This window comes from Magnolia sinica, chromosome 1 (assembly GCF_029962835.1).
Source record: "Magnolia sinica isolate HGM2019 chromosome 1, MsV1, whole genome shotgun sequence".
NCBI lineage: Eukaryota > Viridiplantae > Streptophyta > Magnoliopsida > Magnoliales > Magnoliaceae > Magnolia > Magnolia sinica.
The window spans coordinates 70,108,323-70,121,816 of record NC_080573.1 but is presented as its reverse complement, the minus strand read 5'-3'; the positions used below and the strand labels follow the sequence as shown (position 1 = coordinate 70,121,816).

General features: G+C 41.9%; 1 non-coding gene across 1 annotated transcript; it reads right to left on the bottom strand.

Annotated features, from left to right (window-relative positions):
• Positions 1-13,055: 13,055 nt before the first annotated feature.
• On the bottom strand, positions 13,056-13,162 carry LOC131221944 (small nucleolar RNA R71). The gene has a single exon (XR_009159674.1). It is a non-coding gene; the product is annotated as a small nucleolar RNA R71 (small nucleolar RNA).
• Positions 13,163-13,494: the final 332 nt, after the last annotated feature.

The window sequence follows — 13,494 nt, the reverse complement described above, 5'->3', positions numbered from 1 at the left end:
GGCGAATCGGTGTGAGGAGTTATAGGAAAGGATCCCAACAACGAACTCCCTATCTCTCTCTCTCTCTCTCTCTTCTCCTCACTCTTTTCTCCTCTTTTCTCTCTTCTCTCTCCTAGGGTTAGAGAAATTCGTTTGGAATGAGAGAGAGGTGGTTTAAGGGCCTTATATAGGCTCAAAGGTGATGCAAATGGCCCTAGGGCCATGGTATACTTAAGTTATAGCCAAAGGGTGCCTGTTTTTGATAAACAGGGCCCTTAGGAAGGTCCATTTCTCACCTAAGTTATGGAGCAAGTTCCCTGACAATGGATCTACGTCAGGACTGTGTTTATGGTGTGATCTGACAAACTGATCAGCCATGAAGGACCTGCATCAAATCAACAGTCGTCGTTACTCGATCAGGGCCACAAGTATACCAACAGGTATAGGGAAATTTCCCTAATCTTCTCACACACTTCGCTCTAGGCTCAAGTCGTGCGTATTTGGGTACTATTTGGGCTCGATTCCCGCGATGCTTGTCAAGCCCAATAAGGTGGTCATAACCTTATAGTTTCACGGTAATTGGACTTTCGACATGTGGTCCAGGTCCAATATGGAGTTTCAATATGCTCTCGAGAGCAACTGGGTTTTGGGATTTCTCCTAGGTTTTTAACTAATGTTAAGTTAGCGATTTTAATGGTTTTGGTTCTTGCGGTATGTATAGATAGTGATTCAAGATAATCCACAGATTAATTTAGTTTATTACTTAATTAATTTTCGTCTAATTTCTAAAGGATTCGGTCTTTAAGGATTTCTGCTTGAGGTGGTACTTGGGTCCTCGTATAGATTTTTCCGAGACGTTACAGGGTGGGACCCACCGAGATGTTTGTGTAAAATCCACCCCGTCCATACATTTTGAGAGCTCATTTCAAGACGTGAGACCAAACAATAGGTGTATATAGCACTCATGTGGGCCACACGAGAGGAAACATTGGGTATTCAGTGAGAACTGTTGAATCATTCTTTTAGCCATAAAAGTTCTATATCAAGCTATATTTTTAGTGTTTTCACTTCATCTCATTTAGAATGACATTATAAACGGTTTGGATGGTGTATAAACATTAAGATGGAGTCTAGGAAGGTTTCAACGGTGGGAATTTCTTTCCTTAATTTTCCCTCTGGTGTGACCCACTTGAGTTTTGTATCCACCTAATTTTTGGCCCCACATCTCAAAATGAGCTCTTAAAACCAAATGAATTTCTATCATACATTGCAGTGGGCCCCACAAAGCCCAGCCCGGACGGATTACCGTCCGGGCGGGGGTAGGACGCCATCTGCATCCGTGGTACACTAGGCAATCCGCTTCCGTCGGATGCGGATTTCCTGCGAAAGCTTTTCGCAGGAAGTTCCTGCGCTGGATGCAAGGAGGGGTCAAAGGTGATGTTTGTGAGAAATCCACACCGTCCATCAGTTGTGGGAGATTATTTTAGGACATAATAACAATATTGAGGTGGATCTAAGACTCAAGTGGGTTGGACGAGAGGGAAAACCGGAGAAAGAGTTTCCTACCGTTAAAACCTTCCTGAGATCTGTCTCGATATTTACATACCATCCAAACCGTTTATAACGTCATTCCCACTCGGATGAAGTGAAAACACCAAAAACATCGCCTAATATGAAACTATGTGGCCATATAAATGTTTCAAACGGTGGTCACTGAATCTGCACTCTTTCCTCTTGTACGAACCACTTGAGTTTTGGATACAACTCATTTTTGGTTTCATGTCCTAAAATGACCTCCCAAAAATAATGGACGGCTTTGATTTATCACAAATATCATGGTGGGACGCACATAGCATCCCAGTGTGGGAACTTCCTGCAAAAGGCTTTGGCAGGAAATCCTCATCCGCGTCCATGGTACCCTAGCCAATCCGCTTCCCTGTTCTAGGTCCCATCATGAGGGATGTGTTATATCCAGACCATACATCCATTTGGTGAGCTCATCCTAAGGCTTGAGACTAAAAATAAGACAGATCTAAAGATAAAGTGGACCACACTGCAAAAAGTAGTGGGGGATCTAACGTCTACCATTGAAACCCTTTTGGGAGTCACAGAAGTTTTGGATCTAACAATCCATGACAACTACAACCCATGACAACCATGACCCATATAACATGAGAACCACGACCCATGGCAATTACGACCCTTACCACACTACAATCACGACCCTTACCACATTATAAGCACGACCCGGGTATGGGTCGTGGTTTTCATGAGGAAAGGGTCGTGATTTTCATAAGGTAAGGGCCGTGGTTGTCACTGTCCCCACTTTTTACATGATAGGGTCCACTGGAGCTTTGGATTTAACTCATTCTTTAGATATTGCCTTAAAATGATCTCTCCAAATGGATGGAGGGTGTGGATACAAAAATACATCATGGTGGGCCCATGGAACTTGTTGACGTCTCCCTACTCAACCTATACCTGATTAGATACGGACAGGTTGAGTAGCAAGTCTAGATACTTAACCTTTCAGTAGCAATCTGCACTTGCAGGTTGAGTAGCGAGTCTGGATACTCAACCAGTAGAAATCCATGCCCGTTTTCTTTCTTTCTCAGTGTAAGTTGCGTGCAAGAGAGGGAATCGAATTGAGTACTCGGTTGGGCCCACCTTAAATGTATGTGGTCTATCCACGCCATCCATCAATTTTTCCATCTAATTTAAGGGGTTGAGCCCAAAATTGAAGCATATCCAAAGATCAATTGGGGTATACCACGACCTTAATCTGTAGCCTTTGATCCATTTACACTACCAAAAATGGATCGTGGTTGTCATGGGTCGTAGTTGTCATGTTATATGGGTCGTGGTTGTTATGTTATATAAGTCGTAGTTATCATGGGTCGTGGTTCTCATGTTATATGAGTCATGGTTCTCATGTTATATGGGTCGTGGTTGTTATGTGGTAAGGGTCGTAGTTGTCATGGGTTGTGGTTGTCATGTTATATGGGTCGTGATTGTCATGTTAACTGGGTAGTAATTATCATATTATATGGGTCGTAGTTTTCATGTCATATGGGTCGCAGTTGTTACATGTTCACTTCCTTTACTACCAAATGAAAGGATAACCATTGGTACCATAGCCTAAGGCCCACAATGGGGTGATCTGATCCATCCACCTTGTTGGTCAACTTGTTGTGGGCCCAAAAAGTCCTGACTTGGGCAATGTCCACTTCTAACAAACATCATAGTGAGCCTAGAAAGTTTCAAGAGTGGGTGCCACTGTCACCATTATTTTCTATTATGTGGCCCACATGAGCACTGGATAAAGCTGATATTCGGGCCCTAGCCCTAAAATGACAAGGCAAAAAGGATGGGTGGCATGGATTATACACATACATCAATGTGGGTCTCGATGTATGGTCAAATTCTCATGTCATAGTTGTAATGTAGTACGGGTCGTGGTTGTAAGGTGGTAAGGGTCGTAGTTTTCATAGGTGTAACGCCCTGAAATTCGGGGGTCGAGCATAACTCAGCTCCCGAGTTCCAAAACATCACTTATGCAACATATTTAATGATGGATGTATGCTGACTGTATTAGTGCATAAAACATGGAATAGATTAAGCCAAAACACAGATATAATTCAGGGATAAGTGAATAAAGCAAGCGGAAGACTTATAGAAAAATATGTGTACAAGTGTAAATCCCTGAAATACATATACAACCAGGCCGCATGAAAGTGTTATTTAACAAAATTATAAGTATCAAGTTACATTATTTAAGTTCCCAAAAATAATCCCAGAGATCCCGCGCATCAGACCAAGGCTCGCTAGAACCCGTCTGAAAACTGCATATAAGAGAACGCAGCCTCATCATCATCCATCTCCCGCTCTGCCTCAGAAGTCGCATCCACATCTGCAACATCAGAACCTAAGACAGAGTCTGGTGGGTGTTTAACACCGCCCCAGAACGTGGGAGTGAGTGATCAACTCAGTGGAACGATAAGGCACTGGTTAACATGTTATCAGTTCAATCAAACAGTAATGATAAAGCAGGACATTTAAATAAATCCTAAGTACTCTTATTAATGCAAGGATGTATGCAATATGATGCGTGCCCTCAAGCGTACACCCTCAGCGTCTTCATCTTACGTTACGCATGACATCGCCTCAAAGTGCGCCACATCTACAAAGCACATGCAAATGCGGTGCATGGATATGATTACCAAGTTGTTATTAGTCCATTTCACACAGCAGGATTGGGAAGCTAAGATACCTTCCTCATATCACCATCCAAACAGTGATCCATACTAGGGTCGTCAATCCTAGACATCTCATACGATCATATGTTTGAGGTCGTAGCAAAGGGCTCGTCACCAATCAATGCACGCCTTTCATGCCTTTACTACCACAGTTCGGCTCGTCACCTCCTTGCGGTATCCAGGTATGCTCGAGGTCACTACAAAGGGCTTGTCACCAATCAATGTAGGCCGACAGCACGAATATAGTGTCCCATACCACCATAATCGGCTCACGAGTTTAGTTGCTCACTGGTCACTACGGGGAGGCTCGTCACCCCAGCGTAGGCCGACAGCTCGACCACGGTGTCCCATACCACCATGTCCGGCTCATGAGTCTTAGCGGATCAAGTACCATAGTTAATAGGATTTCACTGGTAAGTTCGGTACCCTAGATTCAAGCAATAGCGTCCATACATGTTGAACATACATCGGACAATCGGGTTACTTGACGAACTCGACTAGCACAAGCGCACGTTGAGTTGAGCGACATAGAGTGCGCAAACACTCCGCATGGCCAAACCACTGCCGACAACTCTAATACGACTCGGGTTCGTCTAATACGTCCTACGTGGCGAAAGTAACCTCAACCATGAGCATAGGGTCAATTACCGATTTCCTGGACTAAGGCCTAGTCCCAAACACCTTACACTACAACAGATATTCATATTGAATGTAAAACAGTAATGGAACAACAACTTAAATCATGGTACATACGCATCTGAAGAATATCAACTTAACATAAGTGTAAGCACAAGTAGTGCTTGAATTTAAATAACTTGGAATGTAACTTGCATAAAGGAAATCATGCACATCAAAAGGAGTGTTGAGAATCACTTCTCAACGCCCGCAATTAGTGTAATAAGTTACACTTTAGATCATTCATGCATTTCTACAAACACTTAGCATACATGGAACAACATACAAGACGTATGTTGAAATACATGCATTTTGACAATTCCTTTTACCAAGGAGTTATCATACATGCATCTAGCATACATACATGACAAATAATCATGGCCAACATAAGTGCATATTTTATACGTATACGGTACTTTATAAATACACAGAATACACAAATCTCAATATAACGCATGCATATCAGGAAAGCAACGTAAACACAACATTTGGCATGTGAAATCTCATCCATAACAAGAATAAATCATTAACTGGCGTTGAAAGCCTTGAAAACCATAACCTATACACTTAAAGTCCGCACCTTAAGCAAGGAAAGAAACACCGAACTGATTTAGACGAGTTGTCTTCGTTAACGGTGATAGAATACCCTAAAACAAGAATAGAAATGAGATACGACAACACCAAGACTAATCTAAGCTCTAACACAGATTAGGGTTAGGTTAACTTACCCCAAAATGAACTCAGAACCGTCAGAATAACGATTCAAAGTGAAGGTTCAAAGATGAAGAAGAACAAAGAAGAATCCAAGATGATTCACCAACTTATCTCTCTCACTTTCTCTCTCTTTTCCACTCTCTTTCCAAGCTAGGGTTAGAGAAAAATTCGTATGGAAAAGAGAGCTAGGGTTAAGGACTATAAATAGGCCTATATTTGATGGAAATAACCCCAGGGACAAGGTATACCTAGGTTATAACCAAAACCCGCCTCTTACGATCCAACGAAGCACTTCTAGTGGGCCAAATACCACGAAAGGTCGGACTTAAGCTTATTGACCATGGATCTAGGTCAGGCTGAATTTTCGTACCGACCGGCTCTTCAGATCAGCCGTGGCGGACCACACTCAAAACAACGGTCACGGAATCTCGATCAGGTCCACAAGCACTAGGATATGCCTGGGCCACATTCCTTGATCAGAGGGTGAAATTGGGTCAGAATCCAACGGTCAGAATGCTTAAAATCGTCGCGCAAGCGACACGACTCAGATTTTATAAAAACTTATTAAATTCCAACCGTTCTCACACTCTTCACTCCGAGCTCAATCAAATCGACCTAGAACATCACATGGACTTGATTTTCGAGGTGATGGTCAAGCCCAACATAGTGATCGCAACAGCCTAAGATCATCGCCATCGGACTTTCGACGCGTGGTCCAGGTCCGATCCAGATCTTCCAAAAATTCCCCAGAACAACTGGATTTAGCGATGGATCTCAGATTTCAGAGTAACGTAGTGCTAACTAATCTACAAGTTTAGAGTCATGCAGATACAATTTAAAGTGATTGATGCGAATTTCACAAGCAATCGAGTATAACACTAATTATCCCAAAAACAACTACTTAAGGAAAAATTAGCACAAAAATTCCAGGGTTGTTACAATAGGTCATGGTTGTCATGTTATATGGGTCGTCGTTGTCATGTTATATGTTAGATCTGTCTTATTTTTCATATCAAGCCTTAAGACGAACTTACCAAATGGATGAACGGTTTGGATATAACATATACCTAATGATCAGACACACATAACTTGCTGACTTCAATACAACAGCTATATAGCTAGTGTGAGGTACATCAGCCAATCCGCTTCCTCTGATCCACATCCGTATCCGGGACGAAAACGGATTGGCTACTCCCCCGCTGCTAACAGCCCCATGGTTGGTGGTCGGTGCTCTGTGGGCTCACTATGATGTATGTGTTACATCCATTCCGTTCATCCATTTTTACAGATTATAAGTTTTATACCGAAAATGAGAGGGATATAAATCTCAAGTGGACCACACCATAGGAAAACAATGGTAATTGGATAACCACTACCCATGACAACCACGACTCATATAACAGGACAATTGCGACCCATATAACATGACAGCTACGATCCATACAACTGCGACCCATATAACAGGACAACTGCGACCCAAATAACAGGACAACTGCCACCGCGACCCATATAACAGGATAACCGCGACCCATATAGCATGACAACTACAATCCATATGACTGCAACCCATATGATAGGACAACTGCGACCCAAATAACAGGACAACTGCGATTGCCACTATATAATAGGATAACTGTGACCCATATAACATGACAACTGCGATCCATATAACCGTGACCCATATAACAGGATAACTGCGACCCATATAATAGAACAACTGCGATTCATACAACTGAGACCCATATAACATGAAAACTACAATCCATACAACTGCAACCCATTTGGGTCGTGGTTTGCATGGGTCGTAGTTGTCATGTTATATGGGTCGTGGTTGTTATGTTGTATGGATCGTGATTTTTAACATATTTAATTTCTTTTAATCAAACCATTGGTATCGTAGCTTAAGGTCCACAATGGGGTGATCCGATCCATCCACCTTGTCAGACAGCTCGGCGTGGGCCCAAAAAGTCCTAACTTGGGCAATATCCACTTCTAACAAACATCACAGTGAGCCTAGAAACTTTCAACAGTCATCATTATTTTTTATTATGTGGGCCACATAAGCACTGGATCGAGCTGATATTTGGGCCCTAGTCCTAAAATGACATGGCAAGAAGGATGGGCGGCATGGATGAAACACATACATGGTGGTGGGTTGTAGTTGTCATGTTATATGGGTCGTAGTTGTCATGTTATATGGGTCATGGTTGTCATGAGGTATGGGTCGTGGTTGTCATGCAATTTGAGAGCAGGAAATGAGAACTACGATCCATATCACACGAAACCACAACCCATTTAACATGAGAACCATGACCCATATAACACGAGAACCACGACCCATATAACATGAGAGCCAGAGATATCTTGTGATATATGACCCAATCAACTTTGTAGCATACCTGTGAACCACGACCCGCATAGTATGCCAACCACACTCTTACCTTATGGCAACCACGACCCTTTCCTCATGAAAACCACGACCCATATAACATGGCAACCACAACCCATACCTGGGTCGTGGTTGGAATGTGGTAAGGGTCATGATTGTAATATAGTAATGGTCGTAGTTCTCATGTTATATGGGTCGTGGTTGTCATGGGTCGTAGTTTTCCCAGGTCGTGATTGTTACATGTTCACTTCCTTTACCAAATGAAAGGATAGCCATTTGTATAATAGCTTGAGGCCAACAATGGGGAGATCCATTCCGTCCATCTTATCGCCCAGCTCAGCATGAACCTAAAAAGTCTTGACTTGGGCAATGTCCACTTCTAACAAACATCACGGTGAGCCTGAAAAGTTACAACAATGGGTTCCATTGTCACAATTATTTTCTATTATGTGACCTACACGAGCTCTGGATCAAGATGATATTTAGGCCCTAGCCCTAAAATGACACGGTAAAAAGGATGGACGGCATGGATTGTACACATATATCAATATGGGCCTCACGAGTTTAGTCCTTGCCCACGTGCAAAAAGGGTTCCATATACATCACTTTACTAGCATTAAATACTACGTAACTTCTTAAGCCCTAGAAAACAGTGCAACTACTGAACCAAAGTCAAGGGCATTTTCGTCCAAAACAAACTCCAAAAGGTGTCAGAGAGCCCTTCTGAGAATATATAGAGTGTTGTAGCGTTCTAGGTAATTTACCTAAACTTTGAGGTGAGTATGGTCAATTTCCCTAGATATATGAATAAGAGAAGGTCGCTGGTCAAACTGATTGGGGCTTAAGTTACCATCCACCTTGTAGGTCAATTCCAAGCTTTCATGTGCGCGCAATAACTAACTCGTCCAATAGGTTATCTGCATCACGAGGATTGTATTGCCATTGGTTGGACCATTGGATCTTATTATTTATCAATTGTCAGAAATCGTTTCTGTGGTGTGGCCCACCTGATTAGTGGATGGACCGATTTTTTGCACAAGGTGATCATTATGTTGGGGAAAAATTACTGGAAGGTTGGATTTTGTACACGCATGATAGGTTCGATGTTTTTGTTTGGTTTTTTTTTTTCCCGAATGAACCATAAATTATAGTCGAACGGGATAAATTTGGGAATTTTTCTATAAACAATAAATAACCCACGAGCCGTTTAAAACAAGGCGTCTATTACTTTTATAGTTGACCATTATAAGAGGCCTTCAATGTCTGCCGACCAATGGAATCACTTCTTTCAATAAAATTCTTGGAAGGATACTCACATGCAGTCGACACGTATGACGTTTGTCAGGCATCCGCAATGGCCAACCTCATATTCCCTTTGTTTAATCGCAGAGCTCAAAATCCATCCTGATTCATGACCCATGTAAGCCACCTCACAGGAAACAATGGACGTCACAGCACTGTCGGTTGCTGTGTGGGGCCGCTAAGAAATTTATATATCATCACCTCCGGTCGTTGTGCATGCCTGCCTCCATGCATAGACTGACCAAAATTTAGGCCGTTACACAAACCTCTGGTGGACCCACTAGGTCATGTTTTAGGCATGATTTGGCACTACAGATGTTGTAGCCCACTAGAGTTCCGTACTAAGTTTGATTTATGATGGATTCATTTTCCCAATTCCACGTACACATCAGGGTGAGGCCGCGCACAAACTGATGGAAGGGGATTGGCTGGTGTACCACTGATCAGGGTCGAATATTGCATATTAGACCCTAATCATTACCAGATTTTACGTATATGATAATGCTTAATGGAGTATTTTAATTGTATTTTTGTTACAGGATGAAGTCAGGAGCGTTAATTGAAAATTGATGTTAAAGGCATGGATTTCATGATCCAAAGTCTCCAGAGCATGGGATGGACTCCAGAGAACCAATAATGAAGATTTTACACGCCTGGGATCTGAGGAAAGCAAGCCAAAGGGGCCCGAAAAGGGTCCAGAATGCAAGATCACATGGTTCCCGCTATCCGATCAGTTCGAAACTTCATACATGAGATGAGGGCCGTAAATTAACCGTACATATTAAATTTCAGCCATTGAAGATCTCGGGAAGTGGTCCAATGGACAGATCAGCCTATTAATCTCCAATTTGGGGCCCACCTGATATTTGGAACTGCCTCAACCTTGGTATTGACGGCTAAATTACCATGATAAAGAGGATGGATGGTGTAGATTTCTCGTAAACATCACGGTGGGCCCTGTGTATGAGGAGTGTGCACACTGCACGTTTTCACCGGCTGCGCACCGCACCGCTGGGACGGTCAGCGAGAGCGCTGCCCCGTCTCTCTCTCTCGCCGCTGCAGCGTCCGCGGAACCGAACCACGGTCGTCGGTTGTGGGGCCCACCTAGTGTCCAAATGGACAATCCAAACCGTCCATCCACTTCCTGGGGCAGCCATTAGCATTGCCTAGGTGGTGAAAACTTCAAATGATAGCATAAATCGTTTTTAACCGTACAAACGCAGGATGGACGGCAAGACAGAAAGCCACGTGGGCTGCACCGAATCCACCCCAAAACCAGTCAATTCCTACTGATTTTTCGAGCTGAAACCAATGGACGGCGTGGATTCCTGTGAAAAGTCCAATAATGGACCCAACCATCATCGCAGCGTCGGTTTGGCGTCCGCGAAACGCACGGACGCTGCCAGTTTTTGCGAAAATTAGTGGGCCCCACTCGTCAACCTTCCGGAAGATCTGATCCGTCCATCGTGTAGAGGGCTTCGAGAGCTTCAAAACCATGTTGATATTCCTCGCCCATGCGTACACACGTGTGCGGTACAGAGGCCAAAAGTAGACTGCCCCGGGACGTTCAAAACTGAGTTTTTTGAGATTTCTTCTGTGGGCCGCGCTAATGGACCTTCGAATCCACCCATTCTTGACTGAAATTTCGTTCTGAATCCAATGGACGGGGTGGATTTTCAAGAAAATACCTCTGTGGGGCCCACCGATCACGGCTGTGAAAATTTGTACTCCGAGTCCTTCTACGACTCTGCCACCGACCCCAGCCATCCAGCAGCTATAAAAGGGGAGTTTTGGACGTGGGAAAGGCATTCAGAACCAGGGGATTCCAGATCTGAAGCAAGGGAGAGAAGAAAGAGAAGAAAGAGAAGAAAGAAGAGAGAGAGAGATTGTTTGGTTTGACGTTTTTTTATGAGTTTTATTTAATATTTTTTATGGATTTTATGGGTCACTAATCTCTCAGCTAGGGCTGAGATGAAGCCCCTAATTTGATTAGCTCTTGTATTGGTTGATTTACTTTGAATATTAATTAATTTGTCTCTTTCTCTAAGTGGGCTTTATGGGTTTAAATTCTATACTTCTCCATCTATGAACTTGATTAAAGTATATATATGGATGTTGTTTGGATGCTTATTATAGGTGCTTGTGTCTGATCAAGAACAAGTTTCCCATAGAGGAAGAAACAGGGTGCTTTAATGAATGTACATTCCATGTACCCGACCAAGGACATGGGATATGTCATTCATGGCATTGCTTAAAGGAATTATACAGTTTATATGCCCGATTAAGGACACAGATTGTGCTTTCTCTATATAAGTGGTATCAATCTAGATCAAGGTGAATCAACAGACAAAACAAGGGTTAGGATAATTAGGGGTGGATTCGAAAGTCCTAGTGCTCTCTCTCTGATTGAATTTTCTTCCCTGTTCTTAATTACTTGTTTTTTTTTTTCCATAAAATTGTGCTTAGTAATTCATTCAATTATTTGTTGGATTAGTTAAGGAGAATCATAGATTTGAATTGTGACGACCAGTCCTCGTGGGAACGATCTCGTAATACGTACCGTATCTACATCTGATTCGTATACTTGCGAGTTTAAAAATCATTTAAATCATGTTGGTTTAAATAAAACATTAAGTTTTTGGCGCCGTTGCCGGGGACTGTTTCGGTCCAATTGGATTTAAGATTCTCTCTTATCATAATTCATAGTCTTAGTTTTTTTACTACCTTTAGGTTAAATTTTTTTAGAAACAACCTATTTCCTGTTTTGTAGGGACCTGACATAAACTGCTAATTTGGTAATCTCTTTCCAAATTTTCTATTTTTTTTTCTAATTTCTATTTTTAGAATTAAGGTTTTATTTTTTTTAGAAAGTTTCTATTTCTAGGCTATTTTATTTTATTTTTAGAAATTTTTTTCCTTTTTAGAAACTAACTTAGTTTTTATTTCTAAGATTACAAACTTTCTTTTTTAGAAATTAACCGTTGCTTAGGATTTTTTCTAGCATTATTTTAGAAAATTTAATTTATTTTTATTTTCTTTTTGTTTACAGGAATTGAGGAAGGAAGCTGCTAAATAACATTATCTTCAAAAGGAGGAGCTCTCAAATCTTCAGACATTCATCATCTCCTTTTCTCGAGTTCTTCCCTCCAATTCTCGTTTACATAGCTTTTTCTTGTTTTAGGAATTCATAACTTTTTTCTTTTAAGTCTTATTCATCTTAGGTTGCATCTTAGTTTAGTTTTCTTTCTTATATTGATAACATAGTTTATGCTAGGACGTAGATCTCTGAACATAGAACTAGCACCGTTTGATCCTGAGATTGAAAGAACAATTCGTGAAAGATTGAGAAATAATCCTGTTGAAATGGCGAATGAGACTGAAGTTAAAGCTCTCAAAGATTATTCAGCTCCTGTCCAATTTAATGCGCCTTCATGCATAGTGTTGCCAACCACTATGGCAGCACACTTTGAACTTAAACCTGGAGTCATACAATTGTTGCCATCCTTTTATAGATTGGACAAGGAGGACCCATATCATCATGTGAAAGAATTCTTAAACATTTGCTCCACCTTTAAGTTCCAAAACTTCTCAGACGATTCGATCCGCCTACGCCTGTTTCCTTTTCTTTGAAGGATAAGGCGAAAGCATGGTTGAATTCTCTAGAAGTTGGATCTATCACTACATGGGACCAACTGTCTAAGAAGTTCTTAAACAAGTTCTTCCCCGTTCACAAAACCAATGCCCTCCGTAGAGAAATTACTAACTTCACACAAAAAGAGGGCGAGCACTTTCATGAATGTTGGGAAAGATGGAAGGACTTGCTTCTTAAATGTCCTCACCATGGTTTTAAGAAGTGGCAACAAGTTCAATACTTCTATGACGGTCTGACATCAAAGAACCGTCGCATGGTTGATGCCACCAGTGGAGGGTCATTCATGACCAAAAGTGATGTCGAAGCGTGGAACTTCTTTGAAACCTTATGCGAAAATTCCCAGCAATGGGATTATTCAAATAGAGGTGACAGAAGTCCCCAACCACAAAAGAGAGGTGGTATATATGAGATAGGAGTCATGCCAGAGCTGAGCGCCAAGCTTGATAACCTGACAAAGAAAGTTGATGCTCTGGTATTAAATAATGGACCACCACAAACAGCTCAAGTCGAGGCATATGCCACATGTT